At 52.8% G+C, this 27,350-nt stretch overlaps 1 protein-coding gene across 14 annotated transcripts in view; it reads right to left on the bottom strand.

Moving 5' to 3' along the window:
• Positions 1-27,350, bottom strand: part of PTPRN2 (protein tyrosine phosphatase receptor type N2) — a 1,018,236-nt gene that overhangs the window by 761,561 nt on the left and 229,325 nt on the right. Inside the window, exon 1 of one of the 14 annotated variants that reach the window (XM_078343309.1) lies at positions 12,126-12,821. The exons of 12 other annotated variants lie outside the window; for them this stretch is intronic. The gene's annotated coding sequence lies outside the window, so the exon portion shown is untranslated. Of the gene's footprint in view, positions 1-209; positions 682-12,125; positions 12,822-27,350 lie in introns of those variants that run through there. One more of the 14 variants, XM_078343310.1, reaches the window with a different exon arrangement.

Below are 27,350 nucleotides of genomic sequence, written 5' to 3'. Positions count from 1 at the left end.
CTGCTTTCTGGCCGAGGCTGGCGAACTCTGTGGTACTAATGGGGACTAATTTCTTTCGCTCTATTCCTTTGGTCTGAAACGGCAGACTCCGCTCACCAACATCCTTTCCTACCACAACTTCTAATTAATTTAGACCCTAATTAGTCCTTATTTGGCGATTGTTCACTTTGAGACAAGCTTCCCGTGGGGGTTTCAAACATTCAAATTACCTTCTTTGGTGCACACAAAAGATGAATTCAGGCACTACAGCTTCCACACAGGGCGGCCATCTGCAGCTTCAGGCCGGGTGGAAAGGGAAATGGTCTCCTGTATTATTCACTATGGTTTCCCCTGGCAGCTTGGCTGAAGAAAGCCATTCAAATGCAACAAGTGTAATTAGCAGAAACACACTGCCGAGAGCCAGGCTGACACAGTAATTGCTGGTCTGATATTACATATATGCTCAGGCGGCAGGCCGGGTGATTAGCAGAAAATAACCTTGAGTATTGCAAGCATCTTGCAGGTTTCTGTGGGACTCTGCAAAGCCCAGAGCATACAGGAGGCAGCCTGGCAGCTGCGCAGGCGGCAGGCGGACAATGGCGAGGGGGAGACACCAGGTCTGCGCCATTTCCCTCCGTGCAGCCCAGCCGCGCTGCCCCCTGTGTGAGCTGGACCCAGATCCCTGCGAGGCCACACAAAGGCACAGTGCGCTCAGGGACGCCTGCAGAGGCCGGCTCCACCCACCGTCCGTGACGGACGGGCCGCACAGCGGGAACACAGGCAGATGTGCCCACTCCTTTGCCTTCCTCAGATACAAACCATTCTGTGCAAGTAGGGGTGGGAAGCGGGAGGAGGAGGGAGAAATACGGAATGACTTAAAATATACCTAATGTTCGTACTCTACTTTTCCAATGAAAATGTCTTGGAAATGGAAAGGCCACAAGCAGGAACTGGATGGCTCGTTGAGATGGCCCAACCCCTGTGCTCACAACGGAGAACTCTGCTAGGCTTCAGGGCCACAGAGCAGGGAGTGGGAAGAACCAGAAGCCATGTTCCCGGACCCCAAGTCACTTGCCAGTTGAAATAAGGTAACCATTCGTCCTAATCCTAGGCCAGGGCCGGCAGGGTCTTCTGATCCCCGAAGCTGGCACAGGCTCAGAAGTCCAGGGCTCCACTCCGCAGCAGTGCCCGGAGCTGCCCCCCAACCCTCAAAAGGAAGGTGCTCTTGGCCGGCCCCAGAGCAGTGACGGTGCCCGGCCACCCACAGCTCTCCCGGACTCTTGTGCACGCTGGAAAATGCACCCCGGGGTGGACGTGCGTGGCCAGCTCAGGTCATGGCAGAGCCTGCAGGTCCTGGCCCCAACTGGCCACTCCCGTGTCTGCACACAAGGCTTGGTGATTTGGTACCAAATACAAGAGAAGCACATCTGTGGGCAGCCAACGCTTCCCAACATGCACTGAGAGCCACTGGCCCAGGGAGACTCAGGAAATCGCTCGGCTTTCATAAAGAAAAACGGCCAAAGACAACTCCCGTATTGATAGGAAAGTCCTGAGCAAATCATTTCTCAAGCGTAACTGCCTTGTTCTTTTTTTTTTTTTTTTTTTTGAGACAGAGTCTTGTTCTGTTGCCAGGCGCCAGGATGGAGTGCAGTGGTGCAATCTCGGCTCACTGTAACCTCCGCCTCCTGGGTTCAGGCAATTCTCCTGCCTCAGCCTCCCAAGTAGCTGGGATTACAGGCACGTGCCACCATGCCCAGCTAGTTTTTGTATTTTTAGTAGAGACGGGGTTTCACCACGTTGGCCAGGATGGTCTCAATCTCCTGACCTTGAGATCCTGCCTCATTCTTTATATTTGGTTTCTTGCATACAATGTTATGTTTTCAGAACAACATATATTAGGCATTCTTGAAAACGTTCTTTTAAACATGTATTTAGAATACACAGAATATAATGCATAATATTGTTTGTGCTTTTAAAGTCAGTTTTGGCAGATATTTTAATGACTTGACAATTGAGATAAAGTAACCACTGACTCTCTTTGACTCGGCCCATCCTGGCGCTGACTGCAGAGGACACAGACACCGTCCCGTGCATTGGTAACAGGCATTGTCCTTACGGCGGTTTAGATTATAGCAAGATTGAGTGGAAAGTATGGATAGTTTCCATGCATTCCCCACACATGCTACACACACACACACACACACACACACACACACTCCCTCACACACACAGCCACACACACACAGCCCCCTCACACACACACAGCCTTCCTCACACACACAGCCTTCCTCTCACACACACACAGCCTTCCTCACACACACAGCCTTCCTCACACACACACAGCCTCCCTCTCACACACACATAGCCTTTCACACACACAGTCCCCTCACACACACAGCCTTCCTCACACACACACAGCCTCACTCTCACACACACATAGCCTTTCACACACACACAGCCCCCTCACACACAGCCTTCCTCACACACACACAACCTTCCTCTCACACACAGCCTTCCTCACACACACAGCCTTCCTCACACACACACAGCCTCCCTCTCACACACACATAGCCTTTCACACACACAGTCCCCTCACACACAGCCTTTCTCACACACACACAGCCTCCCTCTCACACACACATAGCCTTTCACACACACAGTCCCCTCACACACACAGCCTTCCTCACACACACAGCCTCACTCTCACACACACATAGCCTTTCACACACACACAGCCCCCTCACACACATCCTTCCTCACACACACACAACCTTCCTCTCACACACACACAGCCTTCCTCACACACACACAGCCTTCCTCACACGCAGCCTTCCTCACACACACACAGCCTCCCTCTCACACACACATAGCCTTTCACACACACAGTCCCCTCACACACACAGCCTTCCTCACACACACACAGCCTCACTCTCACACACACATAGCCTTTCACACACACAGCCCCCTCACACACAGCCTTCCTCACACACACACAACCTTCCTCTCATACACACACAGCCTTCCTCACACACACAGCCTTCCTCACACACACACAGCCTCCCTCTCACACACACACATAGCCTTTCACACACACAGTCCCCTCACACACACAGCCTTCCTCACACACAGCCTCACTCTCACACACACATAGCCTTTCACACACACAGCCCCCTCACACACAGCCTTCCTCACACACACACAACCTTCCTCTCACACACACACAGCCTTCCTCACACACACACAGCCTTCCTCTCACACACACAGCCTCCCTCTCACACACACATAGCCTTTCACACACAGTCCCCTCACACACACAGCCTTCCTCACACACACACAGCCCCCTCACACACAGCCTTCCTCACACACACACAGCCTTCCTCTCACACACACAGCCTCCCTCTCACACACACATAGCCTTTCACACACAGTCCCCTCACACACACAGCCTTCCTCACACACACACAGCCCCCTCACACACAGCCTTCCTCACACACACACAACCTTCCTCTCACACACACACAGCCTTCCTCACACACATACAGCCTTCCTCTCACACACACATAGCCTTTCACACACACAGTCCCCTCACACACACAGCCTTCCTCACACACAGTCTCACTCTCACACACACACAGCCCCCTCACACACAGCCTTCCTCACACACACACAACCTTCCTCTCACACACACACAGCCTTCCTCACACACACACAGCCTTCCTCTCACAGACACATAGCCTTTCACACACACAGTCCCCTCACACACACAGCCTTCCTCACACACACACACAGCCTCACTCTCACACACACACAGCCCCCTCACACACAGCCTTCCTCACACACACACAACCTTCCTCTCACACACACACAGCCTTCCTCACACACACAGCCTTCCTCTCACACACACATAGCCTTTCACACACACAGTCCCCTCACACACACAGCCTTCCTCACACACAGCCTCACTCTCACACGCAGCCTTTCACACACACACAGCCCCCTCACACACAGCCTTCCTCACACACACAGCCTCACTCTCACACACACATAGCCTTTCACACACACACAACCCCCTCACACACAGCCTTCCTCACACACACAACCTTCCTCTCACACACACATAGCCTTTCACACACACAGCCCCCTCACACACACACAGCCTTCCTCACACACACACAGCCTTCCTCTCACACACACATAGCCTTTCACACACACACAGCCTTCCTCACACACACACAGCCCCCTCACACACACAGCCTTTCACACACACACAGCCCCCTCACAGCCTCCCTCTCACACACACACAGCCTTCCTCACACACACAGCCTCCCTCTCACACACACATAGCCTTTCACACACACACACACAGCCCCCTCACACACACAGCCTTCCTCACACACACACATAGCCTTTCACACACACACAGCCCCCTCACACACACACAGCCTTCCTCACACACACAGCCCCCTCACACACACAGCCTTCCTCTCACACACACATAGCCTTTCACACACACAGCCCCCTCACACACACACAGCCTTCCTCACACACACAGCCTCCCTCTCACACACATATAGCCTTTCACACACACACACACAGCTCCCTCCCACACACACAGCCTTCCTCACACACAGCCTCCCTCTCACACACACAGCCTTTCACACAGACACAGCCCCCACACACACACAGCCTTCCTCACACACACACAGCCTCCCTCTCACACACACATAGCCTCTCACACACACACAGCCTCCCTCTCACACACGTATAGCCTCTCACACACACACAGCCTCCCTCTCACACACGCATAGCCTCTCACACACACACAGCCTTCCTCATACACACACAGCCTCCCTCTCTCAAACACACACACACATGCACAGAGACTCCCTCTCACACACACAGCCTCCCCACACACACACACAGCCTTCGTCTCACACACACAGCCTTCCTCACACACACACAGCCTTCTTCACACACACACACAGCCTCCCTCACACACACACACAAAACCTACAAACACACACACACACACACACACACCCTCCCACATTATCAACCTCCCCCACCAAAGCAGCGTGTCTGTTAGAATCGACAAGTCCACACTGACACATCCTTGTCACCCGGAGGCCATGGTCTGTGCAGAGGCCACGCTGTTATGTACCTTCTGTGTGTTTGGAAGAACATACGATCCCACAGCCCTACATGGCTGTGTGCTGCCTGCTCCCCCGTCCCAAACCCTGGCTGTGGACCCCTGTTCTGTCTCCACAGTTTTCCTTGTCCAGAGTGTCAGAGTTGGAATGACACAGTATGTGGCCTTCCCAGACTGGCTTCTTTCACTCGGTAGCATTCATGGAAGGGCCTCCACGTGTTTCCATGGCTGGTGGCTCCTTTGTGGCACTGAATGAAGCCCACTGCTTGGCCGCGCCACAGATCCTTCTCCACCAATAGAAAAGCATCCCAGTCGTTTCCCAGCCTCGGCAGTTATGAATAACTGCGCCGTCTTCACTCTCACCAGCAGGGATGGTGCTCCCATCACCCATGTCCTCACCACAGTCACATCAGCGTCACAGGCTGTGCCATCTTCACTCTCACCAGCGGGGATGGTGCTCCTGTCACCCACATCCTCACCACAGTCTCATCAGCGTCACAGGCTGTGCCATCTTCACTCTCACCAGCAGGGATGGTGCTCCTGTCACCCACATCCTCACCACAGTCTCATCAGCATCACAGGCTGTGCCATCTTCACTCTCACCAGCAGGGATGATGCTCCCGTTACCCATGTCCTCACCACAGTCTCATCAGCGTCACAGCCTGTGCCACCTTCACTCTCACCAGCAGGGATGGTGCTCCCATCACCCACATCCTCACCACAGTCTCATCAGCGTCACAGTGTCTGTGCCATCTTCATTCTCACCAGCAGGGATGGTGCTCCCATCACCCACGTCCTCACCACAGTCACATCAGCGTCACAGTCTGTGCCATCTTCACTCTCACCAGCGGGGATGGTTCTCCCGTCACCCACATCCTCACCACAGTCTCATCAGCGTCACAGGCTGTGCCATCTTCACTCTCACCAGCAGGGATGGTGCTCCCGTCACCCACATCCTCACCACAGTCTCATCAGCGTCACAGTGTCTGTGCCATCTTCACTCTCACCAGCAGGGATGGTGCTCCCATCACCCACGTCCTCACCACAGTCACATCAGCGTCACAGTCTGTGCCATCTTCACTCTCCAGCGGGGATGGTGCTCCCGTCACCCACATCCTCACCACAGTCTCATCAGTGTCACAGGCTGTGCCATCTTCACTCTCACCAGCAGGGATGGTGCTCCCGTCACCCACATCCTCACCACAGTCTCATCAGCATCACAGGCTGTGCCACGTTCACTCTCACCACCGGGGATGGTGCTCCCGTCACCCACGTCCTCACAACAATCACACAGAAGTCGCCTCACCAGCTGACCATTTAATCACCCTCGAAATTACCCAGAACCCCCAGCCTCAGGCCCTATCCTCTGCACACAGCCCTTGCAGGACTCCTGTCTTAGTGCTGTTGGGACACAGCCAAGACCCCACCTGGGATCTGACCTTGCTCAGGGTCTCCCCATGAACTCTCTTCTACTTCTGACTCCGTTTTCTACACCATGGCCCTGCACCCAATCGACATAACCCATCATCGGAGCCAGACTGACCCGTCCACTTCCAGAGTCCTGCAGGCCACACCGAGCAAGCTCCCAGCTGGAAGCTCATCGCCACAGCAGCAGCTGAGGCAGGAGGCCTTCGGTGATGGAGCCCCTCTGTGAGATTCTCAGAACAAGGGTCCTGCTCTTCCTCCAGAACTGGCATTCCATGAGCGACCCTGATTCCAAGTCTCACCACTGGCAACTAAGTTCAAATTGGGAGCTGCCTGAAAATCATGGGAGAAGAGAAGGGGCTTGCCTGTGAAAACTGGGGGCTTCTGTCCACCCACCATCAGCTACGGTCACCATCAAAGCACTCATGTGTGCACATATATGTGTATGTGTGAATACTTACACAGAAACATGTGCACAGCAGCTAACTCACACACGTACACACACACAGCCAGTGACTCACACACGTCCATACACCCAGCTGGTCATTCACGTACTTCCACATGCCCAGCTGGTAACTCAGGCACCTCCATGTGCCTGGCCAGTAACTCACACACGTACACACACACAGCCAGCGACTCACACACGTCCATGCACCCAGCTGGTCACTCACGTACTTCCACATGCCCAGCTGGTAACTCAGGCACCTCCACGTGCCTGGCCAGTAACTCACACATGTACACACGCACAGTGGCTAACTCATGCACATCCACACACACAGGCAGTAACTCATGCACGTCCACATGCCTGGCCACTAACTCACACATGTCCATGCGTGCGTCTGGTAAAGACACGTGCATCCGGTAAAGACACGCACATCGACATGTGTGGCCGCTAACTCACGCACGTCTATGTGCACAGCCAGTAACTGACGCACATCCACGCAAATGGCTAACTCATGCACATACACGCACACAGCCATTAACTCACACACGTACATGCGCATGGCTGGTAACTCGTACATGTACATGCACACAGCCACTAACTCACACATATACACACGCACAGCCGCTAACTCACACACATACATGCACATGGCTGGTAACGCATACATGTACATGCACACAGCCGCTAACTCACACATATACACACACACAGCCACTAATTCACACACATACATGCACATGGCTGGTAACTCATACATGTACATGCACACAGCTGCTAACTCACACACGTACACACGCACAGCTGCTAACTCACACACATACATGCACATGGCTGGTAACTAGTACACATACATGTGCATAGCCACTAACACACACGTACACACACAGCCACTAACACACACATACATGCACATGGCTGGTAACCCGTACACATACACATGCACAGCTAACTCACACATGTACACATGCCCAGCCGCTAACACACACATACATGCACACGGCTGGTAACTCATACACGTACATGTGCACAGCCACTAACTCACACATGTACACACGCACAGCTGCTAACTCACACACATACATGTGCATGGCTGGTAACTCGTACACATACACACGCACAGCCACTGACTCACACACATACATGCACACAGCCGCTGGCTCATACATGTACATGTGCACAGCCGCTAACTCACACATGTACACATGCACAGCTGCTAACTCACACACATACATGCACACAGCCACTGGCTCATACACGTACATGTGCACAGCCGCTAACTCACACATGTACACACGCACAGCCACTAACTCACACACATACATGCACACGGCTGGTAACTCGTACACGTACATGTGCACAGCCGCTAACTCACACATGTACACACGCACAGCCACTAACAAGTTTAACGGCCAAACTTGCTGCACGGGGCCAAGGATGCTGCTATTCCAATATCATAAACCGTCCCAGCAAATACACAGTGCCGACGCCTCTGTGCGGACGCCTAACCCTGTGGTTCCTCGAGGACAGCTTCGTGCCTCTTCCCCGTCTTCCCTGCAGCACTGGGTGCTCTCATCAACGCATCTCGTCATTTCTGTCCCAGCACTGCCTGCACCTCACAAAGCCCCTTCCTGTTCCAGGAGCAGGTCAGTGTCTTGCCTGCTGCTCGGCTGCCTCCGCCCCACACCCTCATCCCGGGAAAGGCACAGCTCTGCCCGGCATCCTGCTTACATGGCCAGGCTGGGACAGCTTGAGGACACGCACGCAGGAAAAGCAGCCACTGTAGGCTCCACACTCCAGAGCCTCCAGGATCCCAGGGCAGTACGCTCACCATGGAAGGTTTGGTTGTAATTGTGGACAGGCTGAGAAAAACGGCAGGAGAGAGCCTGACAGAGGGCACCGCCCTTGCCCAGTGGTCAGAGAATGAAGCATGACCGGCCTGAGGACATCCAGGACACTCCAGGCTGAGGGAGCAGCTCTGTGCATGGCAGCACCCGGCCCCAGTGGGCGGCGGGGACAAGGCCTCACAGCTCTGATTGACCCCCAGCATTTCTGTCCCCAGCTCCATATGTCAAGCAGGTGATCCTAGTGAGCCTCCAGAGGGTCCTGTTGCTTGGAGATGCTAAGTCTCCCCTCTTCGTGACACTCAGCACCAGAAAACTGTGGACTGAACACAGTGGCTTTGATTCCCTGTGAGAAGAGTGGTCTTGCCACGCTTTGCTTAGGTGATTCGCCCAGGCCTGGGCTGATGGCATCCTGAGAGACATGTCCAGGCCTGCCCTGGAGGACATCTGAGGAGAAATGGCCCACAGACCCTAACTATGCACCTCCTGAGAGATGCCACTCACTGTTACCCCACAGTTCTCCACAGGGATCCACAGAGGGGCCCCAGGCCCCATAGCCAGGAACATCTTCCTTCCACCAAATGCCGTGAGCATGGCCCGGTCCTGGGCAGTGACACGGCTTTCTTACAGGCTGCCATGGCACAGATTCCAGTGAATGAACCATCTTCTTTTCCCCTTTTCTAATATCTTTACCTACTTTTACTTATGACTTTTTTTACATTTCTTATTTATTGAAGTAAATATAACTGGACTTGGGAATTAATGAATACAATATGAACACTTAATTTAGCATTTCAAAGTGAGGCAATTAGCTGAGGGCACTGTTTGAAATGACTGCAGTGCTCACACAGTGTGATCATTTGTGTAAACAGTGCATTAAGGTAAATAGTATGCATGAAAAACTGACTTATCCCAGCTCCCTGGAAACTATAAGAACAAAGTTCTTGAATTGTGAGCAAGAAGGGATGGGCAGCAAAGGCACTCCAATTATGAAGCCATTGCAGATGAGAGGTTTCAGAGACTGTTCTAGCAAGAGGGCAGGCGAGAGGCATGTGGCAAACCACGTGGTAGGCAGAGCCCGGTGGAACAAGCATGGCGTGTTCCAGGGCCGGGCAGGACCGCGTCCGTTTCTAGAATCACAAAGCCATGGCTGAGACACATGCTCAGGTCTGCAGAATACTGTCTACAGTAAACACCAAATGCATCCACTCACACGCTGCCGCTGACCCTGCCCAGACACAAGGAACAGGTGGTCTGTCTTACAGCAGCTCCCTGGGAACACACTCGGGGAGCCCAGGAAGTCAGCAGGGCCTCCTGGGGGTGTCCCGGGCACCGAACCCAGAGCCTAGAAACTGCAACGCTGCAGGGCTCAGGGTGCACTGTGCAGGGAGAGCCAGTCACACCTAGCACTCCAAAGGCTATACCCGCCGCAGTTCCCGCATCTGGCAGCCAGGGCAGGAGCACAGCAGCCTCTGACGAAACAATTGCGCCTATTGTGATTCTTCGAGCTGGTCTGTCACTCACTCCCTCTCTGCATCCAAGCAAGGTGAGGCCCAGAGGCCGCAGTCACCACATGGCCACTGAGGACCACGCAGCAGCAGTGACCCCTCGTGGCCACCTCCCTGCAGTGCCAGTTCCTCATCGGAGACATCACTCGGGAGCTCTGCTGTGACTCAGGCCTGAAGATGCCAGTGGCAGACTCAGTTGGCAAGGGTGAGGAGCCAGGAGATGAGATACTGCTACCCAGTACAGCAGGAGAATTAATGCACACTTACACACGTGTGCACAGTGCACACACATTCATACCATGCTCACACATGCACACACTCACTCGCACATATGCAGACACAACCACATGATGCATGCACATATTCTCACATATACACACATGCTCTCCCATGCATACATTTTCACATGCACACATGCACATGTTCTCATGCCTGCACACATATGCATGTGCTCACACATTCTCACGTGTACACACATGCACACGTTCTCACCTGCACATGCTCACGTTCTCACCTGCACATGCTCACACATTCTCACATGCACACATTCTCACACATGCACACGTTCTCACCTGCACATGCTCACACATTCTCACATGCACACGTTATCACACCTGCACATGCTCACACATTCTTACATGCACACACACACGTTCTCACCTGCACACATATGTGCATGCTCACACATTCTCACTTGCACATTCTCACACCTGCACATGCTCATTCTCACATGCACACATGCACATGTTCTCACACACGCACATGCTCACACATTCTCGCATACACGCACATGCACATGTTCTCACACCTGCACACATGTGCATGCTCACACATTCTCACATGCACACACATGCACGTTTTCACACATGCACATGCTCACATTCTCACATGCACATGTTCTCACATCTGCAATGCACACACATGCACATGTTCTCACACACTACATTCTCACACAAATGCACACGTTCTCACACACATGTACGTTCTCACATTGCGCACATACATGCTCTCACATATACGTTCTCACATGCACATGTTCTCACACATGGATGCATCATGCACACATCACACACATGAACATGCACGTGCATGTGCACATGTACACGTTCTCACACATCCACACGTTCTCACACACCTGCTAATATGTACATGCTCTTACATGCATGCACAAGTTTTCACTCATGCACACATTCTCACAAGCACATGGTCACATATGTACGTTATCACATGTACACTGTATGTTATTACATGCACACGCTCTCATGCACACACTCAGAAGAGCAGCAGGAGCCCTCACCAGCCTAGGACTGCCTTGCTCCTGGTGTCCTGCTACCAGGCTAGGTCACCCTTTCATTCTTTCCTCCCTGTTCTTCTGAGTCCCTCAGGACCCTGCTTCTCTCCCATTGCCCCCTCCAGGTGAAGGTTGCCTTGCCAAAGTATCTTTGACCTGTAAATCCCAGTGCCCTAGGATGCTGAAGCTGCCTCTGAAGTTCCCTCCCTGCAGGGAGCTGGCAGTGTTGCCAGGGCTCCCTCAGTCCCATGGGGCTTCTCACAGCAGTGCCACAGATGGAGGAGCCCACTGCTCCCTCAGGATCCCCAGGGGTGTAGCAACAAGAATAAAATCTCCCCAGCTATTTTTGGAGAAGGGAAAAGCAAAGATGGCTCAGAATCTCTGCCCTGTTGAAAAGAATTCTCCAGAGGGAGAAAAAGCCCTTATCTGAATCGATCAAGCAACCCCCATGCGTATTTCTGCAGGGATGCTGTGAAAGTGCTCCTACCTTGGGAGGCCGAGGCGGGTGGATCTCGAGGTCAAGAGATCGAGACCATCCTGGTCAACATGGTGAAACTCCGTCTCTACTAAAAATACAAAAAATTAGCTGGGCATGGTGGTGCGTGCCTGTAATCCTAGCACTTTGGGAGGCCGAGGCGGGTGGATCACAAGGTCAAGAGATCGAGACCATCCTGGTCAACATGGTGAAACCCCATCTCTACTACAAATACAAAAAATTAGCTGGGCACGGTGGTGCATGCCTGTAATCCCAGCTACTCAGGAGGCTGAGGTGGGAGAATTGCCTGAACCCAGGAGGTGGAGGTTGCGGTGAGCCGAGATCGCTCCATTGCACTCCAGCCTGGGTAACAAGAGCGAAACTCCAGCTCAAAAAAAAAAAAGTGCTCCTATTCTTGGGGAATAGAAACCGCTTTCCTGGCACCCAATCGAAACTGTTGCAAAAATTTCAGGAGGCCAACAGTGAATCCTGACAGATAGCAACAGCTTCTGAGGCCCAAGGAACTGGGCATTGGCCACAACATGGCCAGGTCAGATTGAAGGAGCTGCTGCATCTGTGGGTTTCATCCAAGGAAGGACTGCTGTGAAGTCTGAGCAGCTCAGTTCTTAAACTGAAGATAAGCCGAGACCCTATCTTGTTGGAAATTTTTTATTTTCAAGGATTTCGTTACAGTTCTGAGCAGCCACTGACAGGCAGCAGAAGGCAGGGGACACAGTGACGACGCTGGGAGTGGCCCACACAGCCTATGTGTCTGCAGAGCAGTGTGAGGCTCTGCCTGGGGAGGAGCCCCACGTCTGAGCAGCACCTGTACTCACAGCAGGAGTCTCGCTTTCCAGAGATGCCAGCTGCCCTTGCATGAGGAACGGAGTCCCCATTCTCCCCACCACCCAGGGATCGCAGTGAGGCCTGGGCGGTGAACCCAGCGGCACACAGCCCACTGCCCCAAGAGAGGCACATTACTGAAGTCAAAGGTGTCTGAGAGTGTCAGCCGGCAGCACCGAGGGGCCCAGGCACACCCCAGCCAGGCTGGGCACTGGGAAGCATGGTGGGTTGTCCTTCCATGAGGCGAGGAGCAGGCTAGAAGGGGAGGACAGTGAAGACAGTGTTGAGAACACAGGCAGCCATGCCTCCCTCAGTGAGGACCGGTGTGCCCAGCACTTCCCAGTGTTTGACCTCTAAGGACAACTTTCCTCCCCACCCCAAGCCCATGAGGCTCCTCCTCTGTGAAGCAGGCTGTGTGCTGAGACCAGACCCAGTGCTGCTGTTAGCAGGTGGATGGGTGAGAGGTGAGGAGGTGGAGCCTCATGACGGATCAGCGCCCTTGCAAAGAGGCCCCAAGGGCTGCTTGCCCTCTGAGGACATGTGAGAAGGCAGGAGGAGGGGCCTCGCCAGCTGCCAGACGTCAGCCCTGCCAGGCCGTGACCTTGGAGTCCAGCCTTCAGAGCTGTGAGAAATCCACGGCTGCTGCTGCTAAGCCCCCAGTAGGTGGAACCTAGAGCAGCCTGAAAGGACTAAGACACTGTGTATCATTATCCCATTTACACCACGTAGAAATTAGGGCACAGAGAGGTTAAGCCAGCCTGGGAGTGAGTCGCACCCCGACATCAGTCCACATGGTCCCCGCTTCACGCTCTGGACTGTCCTTTCCCAGAGCCCTCTCTTTTGCATTAGATTGTGGGTCCCAGCATTTGACTTAGAAAATACAGTCACCATAGATATACTGAATGACTGACGGAATGTCATGTTCCGCAGCAACTAACAAAATCCCGGGGTCCTTGTCTGGCCACTCTCAACCCAAGAGCCAATGCCTCTGCAAATGTCACTCACACACTCACACATTCACACACTTACCACAGGAGCTGAAGATCACAGATGTCACTCACACACACTCACCATAAAAGTGGACACTCACAGATGTCACTCACACTCTTACCATAAGAGTTGACACCCACAGACGTCACTCACACTCTCAAGAGTTGACACCTACAGATGTGACTCACACACACTCAACATCAGAGCCAATGCTCACAGATGTCACTCACACTCACAATATAAGAGCTGACACCTGCAGATGTCACTCACACTCATACACTGTCAACTTAGCTAATCCTTATAACCTTTAACAGCATAAACTGTCATGGCCCCCACTCCATACTGAGAAACTAGAGCCCAGAGAGGTTGTGGGCCTTGCTTGAGCCCACACAGGAATGGGCAGCTGCAGAGAAGTCTGACTGACACTGGCACCCATGACAGCGTTCAGGAAACAGGATCAACCATTCCAGACCACCAGCAGCTCAGGAAACCTCATCATCACGGTCACTTGAGCCTAGATGTTAACAAGGAGAGAAAACCTAATGGCCCGTCTCCTGGCCAACAGGAAAAAGACAATTTCTTAATTGGGGTTTTCGTGAGTGACACTGGTCACCACAGCTTTGTCTGGAGAGAGCACATTCTTACAGGAGGCTACAGAGGGTTTTATGAAGAGTAAGCTTTGGAGGTTCAGGAGGACTTGGATTTTCGAGGCGGATGGAACAAAAGAAAGAACACCAGCTACTCAGGAGGCTGAGGCAGGAGAATTGCCTGAACCCAGGAGGCAGAGGTTGCGGTGAGCCGAGATCGCGCCATTGCACTCCAGCCTGGGTGACAAGAGTGAAAGTCCATCTCAAAAAAAAAAAAAGGAAAGAACAAAGACAAAGGCCACTGGATTTGGAAGTTCCAGCTAGGAGGAGACAGTGTCTTCTACCCCCATGGAAAATCCCGAAGCTGCGAGCTGGAGTGAAGGCTGGTGTGGCCGCAGCAGTCGCCCAGAGTTTTCCAGTGCCATCCACTCATCCCAGGTGGGGAAACTGAGGCTGAGGAAGCAAAATGACTCAGTCACACAAATTTTTAATTTATAATTGTATATATTTATTGTGTGTATTAGTCCATTTTCACAGTGCTATAAAGAACTACCCAAGACTAGGTAATTTATGAAGAAAAGTTATTTAATTGACTCACAGTTCCACAGGGCTGGGGAGGCCTCAGGAAAGTACAGTCGTGGTGGAAGATGAAGGAGAAGCAAGTACCTTCTTCACAAGGTGGCAGAAGGTGGGACTGGAGGGTGTGCTATGTTTTTCAACCATCAGATCTCATGAGAAGTCACTCACTGTCATGAGAACAGCATAGGGAAACCACCCCCACGGTCCAGTCACCTCCCACCAGGTCCCTCCCTCCCCATACCTCTTTAATCCATTTTGAGTTTATTTTTATACAAGAGAGATAAGACCTAATTTCATTCTTCTGCATGTGGACATTCAGTTTTCCGAGCACCATTTACTGAAGACACTGTCCTTTTCCCATTGTGTGTTCTTGGTACTTTTGTTGAAAATCAATTGAGCATAAGTGCATGGACTCATTTCTGGGCTCTCTATTCTGTTACACTGGTTGATTTGTCTGTTTTGTTTTGTTGTTGCCAGTACCATGCTGCTTTGGTTATGATAGCTTCATAGTATATTTTGGAAACAGGTGGTGTGAGGCCTCCAGCTTTGTTTGGCTCATGATTGCCTTGCCTAGTCAGAGTTTTATGTGGTTCCATATGAATTTTAGGATTGCTTTTCTATTTCTACAAAAAAAAAAAAGTCCTTGTAATTTTGATAGGGTTGCACTGAATCTATAGATTGCTCTAGGTGGTATGTACATTTTAACAATATTAATTTTTTCAATCCATGAACATGGGATAGCCATTTATCTGCCTTGACTTCCATTTCTTTCATCTCATAGTTTTCGGTGTACGGGTTTCACCATCTGGGTTACATTAATTCCTATCTATTGCAGTCACATATTTTTTGATGGTTCACTCGGGAAGGGGTTAGCACTCACCTTCTCAGGTAATCATGGAGGCCGCAGCATTTGCCTGTCAAGGGCCTTCCCTTCCTGGGGGGTGCTCCCCTCTGCTATTGCGGTATCCTAGGATGGTTGTCAATACCTAAACCTGCTCCCTTGCAGCCCAAGAGCTACAAGAATATCTCATTCCCTGCCCAGTCACTGGTCAGAGGCAGGCCCATGACCCATTCCAAACCAGAGCCCCCTCCCTGATGCTTCTCTTTGGTGGAAGATTGTCTCTTTTCACACAGCTTGGTTGCTAAGCACCGTGAACAGGGGTGAACACATGGACAAACAGCCATCTCAACACCACACAAAGAGAGATAAACTGGAGATAAAAGCAGCTGGGAGATGCCGCAGATCCTGAAAACTGCACCAGAGCCACCCTGGGTTTCCCATTCAGCGTCCAGTATGCCCCACATGAGCCTGCATGGGCTTCTGTCACTTGCAATCCTGAGTGGTGAGCTGGGTCAGGCCCCAACACCTGGGCTCCTTCCCTCCATCGCGGAGTTTTCATGCCCGATTGTGAGGTATGGTGATGGCCATAGGCCTGAATCCTCATGGCCACAGTACAAGGCTTCTCACAGAGACTGTCATGTGTCTCCTGCCCTGACAAGGCGAACAGTTCTGGGATGCACATCCCTGCTGACTTGTTACAGCTCCCACCCTGGAACCATGCCTCCTGGACAGATTCCATCATCACCCTCCCTCAGAAGGAGGCAGTGCTGAGGACAGCCCGCGTTACTGTAGTTCCTGAGGGCCCCCAGGGCCTCTCCACATGAGGCCCATCCCTTTCCTGATGTCCAAGAACAGGGGTGTTACTAGCTCTCAGGTGCTCCCCTTTTCAGACTAGCTCACGGGATACAGCATGATTCCTTCCTGCAAATGAGGTGCTCAGTAAAGTGGACTGCAGCCTCCTTTGTCTCCCCCAGACATCCTCAAACAGAAGGGCTACCAGGCTGTGTGGGAGCTGCACCGAGACTTGGGTAAGAAGGCGGCTCTGGCCTGTTCCTCTGATGGCTACTCAAAAGCCACACAGATAAAGGTTCCATTGAGCACTGACCCTCAGGCCCTAGGAGTTGTCGCTAGTGGAGAAATGCTCAACCTCAGTCGGCGCTTCCATCCCTGCCCCCCCCCCGGCAGGACCAAACTCCACCAAAACAGGCAACTCTTTCCAAGCAGTGGCAGGACTGGCCGATGCCCGTGTTCCCAGGAAACACGCACAGGGTGCCCGCTTCACCCAGGAAGTGAAGAGAGATTAGGATAACGCCCTGGAGGGATGGAGAGGCTGCTCAGAAGATGATGAGTGCGGGCCTGCTCCTGGTGTCTGGACTGACATCTGCACCCACAATCTGCCCATCAATTTTGTCTTCAATGATTTTGGAACTCCTGGGGGTGAGGGAGCCGGAGACAAATAGTGACTGAGAGTCCCAGAACAAGTTCATCCCCCTCACCCCATTGGATCTCGGGGCTGCCCTGAGCCAGGTGAGGCAGGAGCAAAGGTGCCAGAGCTGTTGCCTGGGGTGCCCAGGGGACACGATAGCCCCTGCCTCCTGCTGACCACTGGATCCACGTCTATCCATGGTTGCTGCTGACCACTGGATCCATGTCTACACAACTCAGTCACTGCTGACCACTGGATCCACATCCACACATCTGTTACTGCTGACCACTGGATCCATGTCCACACATCTCAATCACTGCTGACCACTGGATCCACGTCCACACACCTCGGTCACTGCTGGCCACTGGATCCACGTCCACACACCTTGGTCACTGCTGACCACTGGATCCATGTCTACACAACTCAGTCACTGCTGACCACTGGATCCACGTCCACACACCTTGGTCACTGCTGACCACTGGATCCACGTCCACACACCTCGGTCACTGCTGACCACTGGATCCACATCCACACACCTCGGTCACTGCTGACCACTGGATCCATGTCTACACAACTCAGTCACTGCTGACCACTGGACCAACATCCACACACCTTGGTCACTGCTAAGGAAACAGGCACAGAGAGACCAAGTAGCTGGATTCTAGGCTATCAACAAAATGCAGAAGGCAGAAAAAAACTGATTTTTCAAAAGGAAAAAAAGTTTTGAAATACAAACCAATTTGTGTGGTGTTTACCAAAGTACACTGTCTCATGTCTCTCCTAGCTCTTTTGAATCCCACCCTGGCAGGCCTGTGCCACAGCCCATTCAGGTGCCAGTTCTGCCCACTGCCTGGGAATCCCTGCAAAGAATGGCAGAGCACACCTGAGCCATTTCCAGAGCCCAGTTACCTCATTCAGAAATGAAAAATGGCTTTAGAAAAGGCTGTGTCAGTGTGTCAGCCTCACGCTGTTATGGGGGAGGCAGAAGGGACCCACCGAAGGCAGCTCTCACCACCTCAAGGGCATGGGTAGGGTGTAGGAGGAGCCTGTGCTACCACCTCCACCACCCCAGGGGTTCTGCCCCTTCAGAAGGAGGAGCAAAGAGGGAGACTCACCTGCTGGCACCACTGGCCACAGCATGCTAACCCCTAGCTCCCTCCTGCTGTACCCCACGAACCAGCCTTCCCTCTCTGCATCCACAGGGCCTGGGACAGTTGGGCCCCATCTCTGAGTCCCTTTTGGGTCCCTAATTGCTAGATGCACAGTCTAAGCCCAGGGCTCATTGCAGGGCTGCAGCTGTCTGCGCAACTCACACGCTGTGCCTGCTTTCCCTCATTGCTCACACAGCAGCCAATACAGTCACTCAAAACCCCCATTTGTGAAAGTAAATGGCCTTTTAAGGGATGTTCAAACATTACATGTACTTTAGCCCCGAGTTTCTTACTACACGAAACATAGTTACCTACACGTGATACAGCAGAAGGAAAAACCTTATTGACACCTCATCCTTCTCGAGGGTGAGAGAGTGTAACTCAACAAGTCCATGTGAACACCTCGCCCTGGCAGCGGGCAGCCTGGCCAGTCCAGAGCCAGACACGGCCCCAGGGGAGGGGCCTTCTGAGTGACATAGAGAATTTTCATTCACGGGGGCTTGAACTCTGGCAGTCAGAAGAGCTGGTGACGACAAAGGCAGCAGAACAGGCAGTGCTGAGAAAGTACACAGTGCTCCCTCCCTGACCGCTCCCCGAGCCTGGCTCCCCTCCCTGCTCTTTCCCCTCCTGACCCCTGTCCTGGCCCCTCTCCTCCCCGGGCCCTCTCCCCCATGACCCCTCTCCTCTCTGGCCCCTCTCCTCCCTGGCCCCTCTCCCCCCTGACCCCTCTCCTCCCCGACCCTTCTCCTCCCCGGCCCCTCTCCCCGCCGGCCCCTCTCCCCCCCGGCCCCCCTCCTCCCTGGACCCTGTCCTCCCTGGCCCCTGTCCTCCCCGGCCCCTCTCCCCCCTGGCCCCTCTCCTCCCCGGCCCCTCTCCCCTCTGACCCCTCTCCCCTGTGACCCCTCTCCCCTCTGGCCTCTCTCCTCCCTGACCCCTCTCCTCCCTGGCCCCTCTCCTCCCGTCCCTGCTCCTCCCTGACCCCTCTCCTCCCTGGCCCCTGGCCCCTCTGACCCCTCTCCCCACTGGCCCCTGTCCTCCCCGGCCCCTCTCCTCCCTGGCCCCTCTCCTCCCCGGCCCCTCTCCCCTCTGACCCCTCTCCCCTGTGACCCCTCTCCCCTCTGGCCTCTCTCCTCCCTGACCCCTCTCCTCCCTGGCCCCTCTCCTCCCGTCCCTGCTCCTCCCTGACCCCTCTCCTCCCTGGCCCCTGGCCCCTCTGACCCCTCTCCCCACTGGCCCCTCTCCTCCCCGGCCCCTCTCCTCTCTGGTCCCTGGCCTCCCTGGCCTCTCCCCTCCCTGCCCACTCCCTCCTTGTTCACTCCCCTCCTGACTGCTCCCCTCCCCGGCCAGCTACCCTGAAGCAAACTTGCACAAGCACACTGAGGGACCCAAGGGTCAGCTTTGGTGGGTGTTTTCCAGAAATGCATTAGAATGGCTCCTCCCCCTCCTGTGATATGGCTGGACCCTGAGGAGGTCAGGCCCTGCTGCACTGGGGACTATCTATGGCTGTATTAAAGCTCTCATTGCCCCCAAAAGGTGAGGTCAGGCAGCAGAAGCATCGAGCAGCTAGAAATAGAAGGCTCCGGGCCCCGTGCATTTCAGAGGCGTAATTGGGGTAGGCTGGCACTGGTAATCCTGAGCACAATATTGATTGACAAAAATGAATCACACCTGAGCCTCAAAGCGCTCAGCCCTTCCCTGCAAAGAAAACTAAGTATTACCAAATATGGCTTTCAATCCCTGAATCTAAATGTTTCGGGTGAGAGCAGAAATAGATTTTCGAACGGAGACATTAACCTTTCTGAGCTGCAGCTGCCTGGCTCTCTCTGCCTGTTACCCTGTTTCTGGAACGTGGCAGCAGCTTTCGCCATACCAGGGGCTGTGCCAGGCCACCCAATGAGAGACAGGCCACCCTGGGCCAACAGGCAGATACTCAACTCACTCCATTCCAGTGTCCTAACAGCAGGCCAACAGATTGCACCGTTAGTATTTAGAATAACCAAGCTTTTTTTTTCTTTTTTTTTTTTTTTTTGAGACAGAGTTTCGCTCTTGTTACCCAGGCTGGAGTGCAATGGAGCTATCTCGGCTCACCGCAACCTCTGCCCCCTGGGTTCAGGCAATTCTCCTGCCTCAGCCTCCTGAGTAGCTGGGATTACAGGCGCGCACCACCATGCCCAGCTACTTTTTTGTATTTTTAGTAGACACGGGGTTTCACCGTGTTGACCAGGATGGTCTCGATCTCTTGACCTCATGATCCACCCGCCTCGGCCTCCCAAAGTGCTGGGATTACAGGCTTGAGCCACCGTGCCCAGCCTAACCAAGCTTTTTATCAGAAGTTGAAGAGATTAGCAGCATGTCTCTCATCCAGGACCTTTCATTTAGCAGATGAGAAAATTGAGGTTCCCCAGACATGCTGCCCATGGGGGCACCTCCTCATACCACATCACCCAATGCCACGACACAGATGTGCTCCTTGCCCACGGCCCTCACGGGGCAGTCTAGCAACCCACTGTTTTCCCTAATAGAAACCAACACGATAAAAGTTAAGGTGGGAGTCAAAAGATTACACATCACTTGGGGCCATGTAAAATCCAGGATGTGCAAACAGGTCCTAAAAAGCATAGTGAGTGGACATTCGCTGGCTACGCACAATGCTGATGTTGTGGCTGGAAGCTTTCTTTACATCTGCCTAAGACCACACTGGCCACACACACCTAACACCATCTGCTGTCTCCTGAGTTCTATTAAGGGACAATGAGGAAACAGCAATTGGAATGGGGTTTCCAGTTGCCAGCGGCAGGGCGGGAGCAAGTCATCTCACCACCCCACGGAAAACCGAAAGTCACATGCAGTGCTGAGACGGTCACCAGCAACATCCGAGAACCCAAAAGGGAGGACAAGCAGCCAGAGACCAGACCCCCACATTCGAGAACCCAAAGGTGAACCCAAAGGTGTGGACAAGCAGCCAGAGGCCAGACCCCCGCATCCGAGAACCCAAAGGTGAGGATGAGCAGCCAGAGGCCAGACCCCCACATCCGAGAACCCAAAGGTGAGAACGAGCAGCCGGAGACCAGACCCCCACATCTGAGAACCCAAAGGTGAGGAGGAGCAGCCGGAGACCAGACTCCCACATCCGAGAACCCAAAGGTGAGGAGGAGCAGCCAGAGACCATACCCCCACATCCGAGAACCCAAAGGAGAGAACGAGCAGCCAGAGACCAGACTCCCACATCCAAGAACCCAAATGTGAGGGTGGGACGGGTCCCAAGGACACCAGGAATGGAAAAGCCGGAGCAGACAGATGGTAAGAGACCCAGACCTCACACCTGCAATGCCCCTCCCCATAACCTGCCTGTCACCCAGTACACAAAAGATTTTCCCTTGACACAGTTTCTGCACTTAGAAGGGTGAGATCAAAGTGAACAACCAGCTTCCCCCTCACTTGGGTGCTCTGGTGGGAGACCTCTCCCTGCCTCAACCCATGGGGAGCATCCTGAATGCCTGAAGAGAGAAACCCCCCTGAGGAAGGCCAGAGACAGAGGTGAGGTGGGGATACTGTCCCCAGCCCTGGGATCTCTGCTCTGCAACTCTCTCTGCCAACTCTCTGCAACTCGGCCACAGGAGGCACCAGAGTGGCCCCTCACAGCCTCACCTGCAGGAGCTGTGCTCCCCAGGGCCTCCCCAGCCTTCCACATTATCAGGAGGTCCTGTTTGGTACAGGCACTGCTTTCGTCGTAGCAGAGTTGAACCTGGGATTAAAGCGCCATCTAGTGCCAAAAAGGAGGCAGCCACCTAGCAAGACAAAAACATTCCACAGGTAAATCACTAAGAACCACTAAGCAAACATACCCAAAGAAAACCAGAACAGGCCAGACAGAGAAGACTGGGATAAATAACTATTTAGAGCCAAGACACAGACACACATCCACATACCAAAGAGCAGCAAATGGGACCATGGCCTCCCCAAACAGACAAAGCCAAGAACAAGTGACTTTTGTGATCTCTCACCAAGAAATCAAAATGGCAGTCTTAAGGAAACTTGGTGATCTCCAAGATAACACAGGACAGCAATTCAGAAATTTATCAGAGAAATTTAACAAAAAGATTGAAATAATTTTTAAAAATCAGATGGAAATCTTGAAACAAAAACACATTTGGTGAACTGAGGAAGTCCATGACATAAGCTCTCAACAGCAGAGTGGCTTCAGCAGAGGAAAGAATCAATGAGCTTAAAGACAGGCTGTCTGAAAATACACAGAGGAGGAAAGGGAATGAAGAAGGAAAGATAACCCACAAGCTAGAGAAAATCACCTCAAAACACCAAAGCTAAGAATTACTGCTGTTCAAGAGGGAGCTGATTGATAACAAGAGGTACCAAGCTTACTCAAACAAATGATAACAGAAACTTCCTGAAACTTGAGAAAGATATAAATACCCAGGTACAGAAAAGTCAGAGAACACCAGACTCAACCCAAATAGGACCACCTAAAGCTTGTAATAATTAAACTGTCAAAGGTCAAGGACAAAGAGAAGACCCTAAAGGAAGCAAATAACATATAAAGGAGCTCCAATCTCTATGTCAGCAGACATCTCAATGGACACCACGCAGACCAGGAGGAAGTGGAATGACATCTTCAAAGTGTTGAAGGGAAAAAACTGTTACCCAAGGATACTCTATCCAGCAAAGGCTACTCTTCACATGCAAAGAAGAAATAAAGTATTTCCCAGACAACCAAAAGCTGAGCGAATTCATCACCCTCCATCTTGCAATAAGTGCTAGAGATTTCTTCATTCAGAAAGAATAAAAATACACTGAATGGGGCACCAAGAGGGCAGATTCTCGTTCTGGCTTTGCCACCAGCCTACTATGCAAACTTGGGCAAATCACTTCACTTCTCTGTGCTTCCATTTCCTAAATTGAGACCAATGAATTAGATATTTCTAAGATCCTTTCCAATCAACTGCTCTGTTTTTGCAGGATGATACTTAGGGCACTGCAGTCTAATTGTCTGTAATTTAGCTTTTGTGAGCTGTGGCACTACCTGCCTCTCTGTCACCTCTATCTCACTCTCCTGCCAGCTGCTCACACTGTGTCATCTGTCCACTTATGTCAACAGAGAACTGAAGGAATGCAACTGCAGCTGCTGCCCTGGGCTGGCCACCAGCAAGAACGGCAGGAGCGACAGGAGCCATCGGGCAGGCTGGGCCACAGGAGCACATGGTGCAGAAGCCGCAGGAGCGCACTTGGTTGTCCTTACGAGCCAGAGACAGAGTACCCCCATTTACTGGGCTCTGCAGAACTACCCTGTCTACATCCAAAACCCAGTACTCACTGCCAGATGGCAACCGGGAGTATCCGCGTGCACAGGAGCCAGCCTGAAGGAAGCATCCAGGAACACAGGGGAAGAGCGTGAGTGTGAGCCCCAAAATGACGGGGTAAGATCCCGCTCACAGGCAGACACAAACCCTCCACGTGGGGATGAGGGAAGGCCGCTCTTGCCAAAGGTTGATGAGGACCCTGCTGCCTCTCCAATTATCTGGCCTCGAAACAGAATGCAGTTCCAGGCGTCACCACCCCTCCTAGCAGCCGTCATGGGATCAGCGATTGAGCCTGCAATCAAAGCTTTTTTATTATTATGAAAAATTACAAGTTTCTTCACAGTGAGTTTTCACACACATGTAAATCAATAGAAAATGTCTTTATGTTACTTAAATAAGTGATTAAAATTTTCACAGTTGGGACATAGGACATGCAGTGTAAAAGATTGCCATTTATGAAAATAAGGACAATACAAGCTGGTCATCACTGTTGACAGAAATTTCCTCTGGAATCTAAAATAACCCACAAGTCACTCATTTCCCTTTGTCTCGCATAGGACACGCATTCTTTGGTATTTATGAAACCCCATTCAACTTATCATTTCCCCCTTTTATCCTGAATTCTGGAAGCTCAAAGGCAATCTTAAGGCTCAACCCCAGGAACTCTGTTGACTTTGTGGGTGGTACCTTTGCTTCTTTCTCCCTCCCTCTCACATTTCCACTTCAAATTCATCAGTCTCATGGAATAGCTCTTTGTTGCTTCCTTGGGATTTTTTGGGTAAGGAGAGTTGAACATAATCTAAAACAATAGCAGTGACGCCCTCACCCAATGCGGCCAGCAATCTGTGAAGCTCGGGGCTTACCACCCAGCAGAGAAGAACCCCATGGACACCCCTTCCATAAACAGGCCACTTCTGAAGGGCACCACCATCCAGGCACCATACCGAGTGCTGAGGTGTAAAGTACAGAGATCAGCCAGGAGCAAGCTGATCTTTGTATCTTACACTATACAATCGGTATGGTGCTGATGGGTGCAGAGCCTGTGTCTGCAAGGAGCCCACATTTTATTTGAGGGGCCAGATAGGCGCACAATTCATAACATAACAAAGCAAAAGGTGAAAAGAGCTAAAAAAGTAGAAACAATTTCCAATAAATTTTCTCTCAGAATTTTCTATGGGGAAATTAAGAGAAATGGACTGAGTGGGAGAAAGCTGTGAGCCAAGCAAAACCCATCACCGTCATCATCAAAACTGTGGCTGGGAAGATGTGGGAGGCCCAGCACAGGGTCAAGCGGGCTCCGTGCTGGCTGGCAGAGTGGCCTCCGTCTGGCTGCCGGGCCTCTCTGGACTGCAGAGTTTGTTTTGCTGAAAATAACAGAGTGGAACCCAATGGCAGGAGCATCTCCAGTTGTGAAATTCAGGGCCGGGTGCGGTGGCTCGCGCCTGTAATCCCAGCACTTTGGGAGGCCGAGGCAGGTGGATCACGAGGTGAAGAGATCGAGACCATCCTGGTCAACATGGTGAAACCCTGCCTCTACTAAAAATACAAAAAATTAGCTGGGCATGGTGGCGCGTGCCTGTAGTCCCAGCTACTCAGGAGGCTGAGGCAGGAGAATTGCCTGAACCCAGGAGGCGGAGGTTGTGGTGAGCCGAGATCGCTCCATTGCACTCCAGCCTGGGTAACAAGAGCGAAACTCTGTCTCAAAAAAAAAAAAAGAAAGAAAGAAATTCAAAGGTCCTGTGCAAAGAACCAGAAAACAGCAAGCAAGCTTTGAGGATGGAAGAGGGACAGGGCAAGGGACTGGACCAGGGTGAGGCATTCGCTGGCAGTGATTCCATCAGCATGGAGGGGAGTTTACTGGGGAAAGCATCCAAATTACACCAAAAGAAAAAGGAGACAAAACCAGGCCAGCAGCAAGTGCCTGGCTTGCAGGCCTCTGTGGCAGGTCTGTGGGTTCCCTGGCCCAGCGGCACCCAACGGTGAGGGCCAAGCTATCACTGCAGCCCTGGGGCAGCACCTCACTGATTTCGAGGCAGTTTTCACTCTTTCTGGGGAGGTGAGGGAAGGTGCCTCCATCACAGACACAAATAGTGGCTTCCCAGCTTGCTTGGCAGAGGCCAGACCATGCTCACCCCAAGGCCAGATACGGGCCCAATGCTGTCCTTGAGGGTACTTGGCAACCTTCATTTGCTGTGGAGCCCAGGTCCACCCAAATCACCAAGGGTGTCATGGGGCAGTCAGCTACAAGTGCTAAGAAAAGCATCAGGAGAAGAGGAAGGCAGCTTATCTGTGCAGCTGTCAGCCACCAGCCACCAACTAGGAGTCACCAGCCACCAACCAGGAGTCACCAGCCACCAGCGACCAGCCATCAGCCACCAGCCATCAGCCACCAGCAACCAGCCACTCACTACCAACCATCAGGCATCAGCCACCAGCCACCAGTGACCAGTCATCAGCCACCAGCCATCAGCCACCAGCTACCAGCTACTAACCATCAGCCATTAACCATCAGCCATTAGCCACCAGCCACCAGCGATCAGTCATCAGCCACCAGCTACCAACCACTAGCTACCAACCATCAGCCATTAGCCACCAGTCACCAGTGACCAGCCATCAGCCACCAGCGACCAGCCATCAGCCACCAGTGACCAGCCATCAGCCACCAGCCATCAGTCATTAGCCACTAGCCACCAGCCACCAGCCATCAGCCACCAGCTACCAGCCATCAGCCATCAGCCACCAGCCATCAGCCACTAGCCACCAGCTACCAGCCATCAGCCACTAGCCACCAGCCATCAGCCACCAGCCATCAGCCACTAGCCACCAGCCACCAGTAATCAGCCACCAGCCATCAGCCATCAGCCACCAGAAAGCCCATAGAAGCCACTGCCAGGCGACCACGGCCCAGCTCTTATCTATCCTGTGAGGTTCCAGGGACCATTCTGGAGAGAAAGAAGGGCCTGGTGCCAAGACAGGGAGCTCACAGCTCACAAGACAGGAGGCGCACTGTGTTCAGCACGGGCATCCCATCAGGACAATGGTGGCTCCCGGAACCCAGCCACTGGCTCTCGCCTCAGGCTCACAGTCCCACCATGAACTAGAACCCAGCCGCCAGCCTTGCCTCAGGTTCATGGTCCCACCACCAACTAGAGGGTCCCGGCCAAGCCAAGGGCAAAGTAGGGGACACACTCACAAACGGGGTGCATGGGGCTCCCTCTCCTCCCCACGTGTGTGTGTGTGTTTCTCTCTGTCACTGTCTCTGTCTCTCTCTTTTTCTCTCTCTGGCCCTCCCACAAGACTTCAGGTGGCTCCTCAGAATAGAAGGCGAAGGCCCAACTTTGTGAGTTACTTGAATACATGAACTCAGCCCAGGACAGTGGGAACAGCAGCCAGACTCACCCCTGCAGGCCTGGGCTTGGTGCCCAGCATGGGGCCTCTCCCGACATAAGCCTCAGAAGGCTGCCCCAAACCAACCGCAGGGAGACCTGAGATGCCCTGTGCCCAT

Source organism: Callithrix jacchus, chromosome 11 (assembly GCF_049354715.1).
Source record: "Callithrix jacchus isolate 240 chromosome 11, calJac240_pri, whole genome shotgun sequence".
Lineage (NCBI taxonomy): Eukaryota > Metazoa > Chordata > Mammalia > Primates > Cebidae > Callithrix > Callithrix jacchus.
The sequence above is the reverse complement of the archived record's forward strand: the minus strand, read 5'-3'. Positions and strand labels throughout refer to the sequence as shown.